At 51.2% G+C, this 6,057-nt stretch overlaps 1 pseudogene; it reads left to right on the top strand.

Annotated features, from left to right (window-relative positions):
* The first annotated feature begins 2,042 nt into the window (after positions 1-2,042).
* On the top strand, positions 2,043-5,793 carry LOC109739443 (uncharacterized; annotated as a pseudogene).
* Positions 5,794-6,057: the final 264 nt, after the last annotated feature.

Below are 6,057 nucleotides of genomic sequence, written 5' to 3'. Positions count from 1 at the left end.
ATAATCATTGAAGTGGAATTCAAACCTATAGCAAATTCCAACTCCAAAACTAATTACCATTTATTCCATAATCATGAATTGTCCTATTCAGTGAGGTTAACTTGTTCAAACATGCATGAAAATGCCATATTCAGATTCTTTGGATTTTTCTGATAATTGTTCATATATAAATTATTTCATTCTGAGCTATAGATTAATTTCTATGATTTTTTGAAGTTTATACTATTTTCTGGAATTTCCTGAGTTATTTAAATCCAGAAAATGTTAACTTCGTCAGCATGACGTCATCACTGCATCAGCGAGTCAACGGGCCGCCCAGGGTCAAATCTGACCGGCGGAGTCCACTGGTTAGTGAGACAGGGGTTAACCCCGCGTTGACTCACCTTTGACCTGTTGTGGGGCCCGCTGTCAGCTGCTGTAGGGCGGCTAATTAGTGGGGTTTAGCCAGTAATGGACGTGCCACGTCGGCGGGGTTACGCCGGCGATGACCCGACGCGGCGGCGATCGCCGGCCGGCCGTTTTCGGCCACGGCTGGTCGTGCGGTTAGGTGCGTTGGACAGCCCGTGGTCCGGGGCATCCAACGGTGGTCGTGGGGTCGCCGGGGACGACGTGTAGCGGCGACGGCGGTGAGCGTATGCGGGGGCGGAGCTCGGTGGCGTGCGAGCGCTGCGCTAGGACTCGCTTTCGAGCCGGCTGGGCTACACAATGGCGTCAGGGGGCTCTGTGGAGCATGCCCGTTGCACGAAGGCAGCGAACGGAGCACGGTGAGCGCGCGCGCTGCGGCAATGGCGGAGCCGAGCTTCGGCTCATGCGGGCAGGGGAGCTAGAGGGCAGGGGAGATCAGGAGAGTAGGGGGAGTCGATGAAGTGGCTCACAGCGGATCCAAAGGTGTCGACGACGAGCTCGGGGAAGGCTCGGAGCAGACGGCACGGCGGTGGCGATCTTGGCGTCCCGAGGTTGAAGAAGAGGTCGGGGGCGATGCGTCGGGGCGTCCGGCGTCGTGTGAGTCATCGAGGAGGCGTAGACGACGGAGGCGGAGCTCATGGGCACGTCAGAGGGGCGAGGGGGTGGTTGTTGCTACGGCAACGACGAGCGGCGGCGACGGGCGTGCTCGGTGGTCGTGTGGGAGAGAAACAGAGGAGGGGAGAGAGGACGGGAGTGAGCGGTTGGGTTCGGGGACATGCATGGCGTCTCCAGGGCGTCCTGGGGAAGCGGCAAGCAGGAGCTGGCGGAGAGCGTGCGCGCGCGGGGCGACCACGCGCCTAGTCCTTCTGGCAGAGGAGGAAGATGACAAGGGGGGGCGCTGGTGGGCTGGGCCGCCAGGTGAGCGCCAGGTACGTTCTCTCTCTCTCTCTCTCTCTGTTTTTCTAATTTAAATTGTTTCTGTTTTCTATTTATTATGTTTTGTTTTGATTTAGTAAAATACTAAACCATTTTATAAAATCCTGGAAATAATTAGGGGCGCTGTCTGAACTATTCCAGTGACCCATAACAATTTCCAACGTTTTTGGAGCACCTAAAATATATATAGCATTTAAATAGCTCCAATTCAAAAATGTTTGAATTAATTCAAAGCCCAAATATGTCCTGAAAAAATGTAAACTTTTTTTGGTAGATGCTTCCACCTCAATCCAGAAATGTTGAACATTTTTAAAGGGCATTTTGAGTTCAATGAAAAAGATTTTATTTTAACCCTAGTCGAATTCATTTGGTGCTAGGGTTTGAGAATCCCCATTTCATATTTAAATGAAATTTAGACATGATGACATGATGATCATGCAAGGACAAGCAAAGGCTAAGCTAGGGCTGTGACGGGGGCGGGGAGGAGCGCAGGCACGGGCCCGGCCACGACGGCGGCCGGGCGGGGCGCGGCCGCGGCCGCGACGACGGCGGGGCGGGGCGCGGGCCACGACCACGACCACGAGCGGCACCGCACGGGTGTGGCCACGGCCACGGCCACGGCGGTGGCGGAGCTGGGAGGAGCGCAGGCGCGGGCGCGGCCACTGCCATGGCCACGACGGTGGCGGGGCGGGGAGGAGCGCATGCACGGGTCCGACCACGAGGCGGCGCGGCGGGGCGCGGGCCACGGCCACGGCCACGAGCGGCACCGCGCGGGCACGGCCACGGCCACGAGCGGGAGGGCGCGGGTGCAGCCACGGCGGTGGCGGGGCTGGGAGGAGCGTGGCCACGACCACGGGCGACACGGCCACGACGAGGCGGAGCGCGGCCACGGCCACGGCAGAGCGAGCTAGGTACAGGCGCGCGTGGTTAATTTTGGACGTCAGTTGGAGTTGCTACTGTTGCTAGCTGGACAGTATATTTTTGAATATCTGCTGAAGATACTCGGTCGTCGGGCGTGCTATAACGCTATTTTGACGCCGTAAAAGAAACTTAGCGCGCGCTACGTAGGGCGTCTGTTGGAGATGCTATTACCCAGTGGATCCAGAGAGACAGACTAGTGGGTCCTACCTGAGCACTCTCCTTCCGCGGTAGTGGAAGTCGGAATTCCGTGTAAAGCCATGGCCTCCTAGCAATCGCTCCATCGCCGCCGCCGCCCGCTCCCACCACCGTAATCGATCTCGGCGACGATCTCCTCCGCGAAATCTTCCTCCGCCTCCCCTCCCTCGCGAGCCTCGTCCGTGCCGCCCTCAGCTGCCGCACCTTCCTCAACGCCGTCTGCTCGCCCCCCGTCTTCCGCCGCAGCTTCCGCGCGGCCCACCCGCCCCCTCTCCTCGGCTTCTTCTTCGACCCCGACGGCCCCGCCATCCCTGCCTTCGCCCCCGTCCGCCGCCGCTCCGACCCTGACACCGCAGCCGCCGTCCGCGGCGCCGATTTCTTTTTCACCCGCCTTCCCGACGACGACGACGCCTCCCCTGGGTGGCTCGTATGCGACTGCTGCGGAGGCTACGTGCTCCTCTGCAGCGGAAGGACGGGGCAGTTCGCCGCCTACAACCCCCTCACAGGGGCCCTGGATCTCATCCCTCCGACGCCCGACGAGTTCATCGACGACGGCCACGGCCACACATCGTACGGCCTTGATTGCTTCATCCTCGCCTCCGAAGAGGGCGGCGAGCCGCTGCGCCTGGTCTACACCTGCCATGACAAGTCGCGGGCGCGTGCCGCCGTCTTCTCGTGGGAGAGCAGGGTGTTGCAGATCTTCCCGTGGTCGGAGGCCGTGACGCCACTGCCTGAAGACGAACACACTGGCTTAAAGTTGGCACGATGGTGAATGGGTTCATCTATTGGATACAAGCAAATGAAGCCGGCTTGCTTGTGGTGAACACCGCAACGCTACATTTCTCTCGGATGGATCTGCCACCATTCTTGGAAGGGAAAATTCACCTTGTGTGGCCTGGCGAGGCCAAGGATGGGAGGCTTTGCATCGTTTGCCCAGTTGACTTTGGTGTCCATGTTTGGTTCTGGAGAGCCGATGAGGACGGCTTGGAGAGATGGATGCTAGACAAGAAGTTTCAGTTAGAGTTAAAGTCGATTGTTGAGGCCACTGGGCGTTCACTAGAAGATGTTGAGCTGCATATCGTGGATACTGTCGATGGGTTTGTGTACTTTTCTACCGGTGAAACGTTCCATAATGTTCACGCTCCTTCGTGGTTCCTGTCTTTATGCATGGAGACGGCGAAGCTGGACAAGCTCTTTCAGAAGAGATGTGACAGCCATGTCCGGCCCTACATCATGGCATGGCCTCCCTCTTTGGTAAATAATAAGTTGTGCCCTCTACTTGAAGGAGAAGGTGCTTGACGAAATGTTGGCAAGGTATCATAACGTTTCGTTCTGTCAGCCACTGTATGGATTGTTCAAGTATTGATATTCTGAAGATGAGAAAGGGAAGTCCATTTTTATCTTAGACTGTGTTAGACACATGGACACTGGGCTATCTACATTTATCGGTTTCGTCCAATACTTGCTTGTGTTTTACTGACCATTAGGTGTTTTTGTCAATCATGCCGAAGGACCAGCTTAGAACTAACAACTAAGTTTAGCTGTAGTGCATGTGTGGCAATACCCTGCAGCTCTATAGTCTATACGTCTGGTTGCATTTCTGAACTTGTTCAACTATTACATTCCACTACCGTCTTTGAGACAGAGATTCCACTACTATATTGTTACAGTTGTCATTTTGATTTAATTTTTTGTTTTGTTGCCAGTTGGACTGATTTTGTTTCGGACTGTCTCAACTCCCTAGCTAAGTACTTGATTGTTTGTTTTGCTTTTCCTTTAATTCTCCTTATTATATGAAATGCGATCCCCATCTATCTACTTGGAACACATAACTTTGCATTTTAACCATTTTTAGGCAGGCTTCGATAATATTCAAAATGTTTTCCTTTTGTTGTTAAATTGAGTATATTAGTGCAAAGGATTTTCCGTTTTGTTTGTTTTATGAACTGATAAGTCTTTTCAGGGGGAAAAACATTTTATGAACTAATGTGCTTATTTTTCTGTTTAAAAAAAGGTCTTTCTTTTACAAAGCTGGGATTAGTATACTGCCATCTTTTGGAAGACTGTTGCAACTACAACATCATGGATGAAAAGGGAAGGTCCTACCTGTAGTTTAAGTGTAGTTTATTGTTTATATCTGATATACCAGCTGACATCAACACTGATTACTTCCGCGACACTTTTAATTAACTAATTAAAATCTCTTTGAAACTGGTGAATAAACTCTTGCTCCTTGGGCACCCTGGTCCTGTTTTGTGCCCTCCAATTCCTGTTTTACACTTTAACGCTAGGAGGAAGAAGGTACAGGTAGATGGGTGCTGAACAAAACTGGTGTTCTTCCAGCTCAGTCAATGTTTGTGCCTCTGAAAAGTAGTTAAGTTAGCTGGCCACATAAGAACCTTTGCTTTGTTAAAGCACCACTGAAAGTAAAATCTGTCTCTAGCTTGCTGTTATGAAAATAATCCCAACTAAAGACAATTCGGTTAAAAGGTTTTTTTTTAATTGTTTGGATTGCTTACCACATGTGTTGGTGATACTAAATGAATGTTTTGTGGCAATGCAGAGACCCTGGATCATTTTTTCTTTGCGAGTCCCGTGTCTCCTTTTGGGGGGGGCTTAGTGAAATGTGTTGCTGGTTTGGCTATGTAGCCATGAGTTTCTCTGAGATTAGTGGCTGGATTCTTAGTTTTCATGGTAAAGATCGACATTTGGTAGTGTGGGCTTTGCGTTGTAGTCTGTTCTACTCGTATATGGAGACTAGGAACACAACATCTTTTGATCATATTTACTTGCATGTTCCAACAAATGTGTATAACTCATTTGTTGTATTGGTGTGGCATGCAGAAACGAGGCAGGCGGTAGCGGCAGCGCAGCGTCTGAGATCTGCAAACCCGAAGGCTGGGGGCCGACGATGAGGCGTACTGGAGTTGGTTAAACCATGAGGTGATGTTCTTCCAAGGCTGTCAATGATCTGAGTAATAGCAGCGTTGTAGTTACAAACTGTTCTGTAACCTGTCGGTACTAACCTTTCTGGTTGTTGCTATCCTTCTACTCCCTCCGTCCCATAATATAATAACGTTCTTGACATTAGTGTAATGTCAAGAACGTTCTTATATCATGGGACGGAGGGAGTAGCTTTTATTAGGGTAGGTATATGCATGGATGCCGGTTTGCGCTTTTGCTTTTGTGGTTTGTCGTTTCGGCGGCCTTCTTTTTAAAACTGAACCTGGATGTTTGTGTTGTTGGTTTCGTCGGCCCTTCTGTAAAACTGAACCTGGATGTTTGTCCTCTTATCGGGCTTCGTTCCGAAAGTTTAGTCCTTTACCCAGGATAAAATGGTCTAATCGGCAGTGGTAAATATGGCCTCGACGGATCTCATGGTATCTTGGCAGCCAGATGTTTGCAGGCATATTGCAGATTTGTACTCTAGTAACCATTCTGCATGAATTGTACGTACTATTCTATAGTTCGTGTAGGATCTTGAGATACGTTTGACCGAGGAATGTACCATGCGCAGGGCCACTGTTAATTTGAGATTCGTGCTATGCTTTCTGATTTTAGCAAGTTTTGATTTGTTTCAGGGTGTTACATTAGGGCTTT

Source organism: Aegilops tauschii, chromosome 6 (genome assembly GCF_002575655.3).
Source record: "Aegilops tauschii subsp. strangulata cultivar AL8/78 chromosome 6, Aet v6.0, whole genome shotgun sequence".
In the NCBI taxonomy this organism is placed as follows: domain Eukaryota; kingdom Viridiplantae; phylum Streptophyta; class Magnoliopsida; order Poales; family Poaceae; genus Aegilops; species Aegilops tauschii.
Note: the sequence above shows the minus strand (reverse complement) of the source record. Positions and strands in the feature narration are given on the sequence as shown.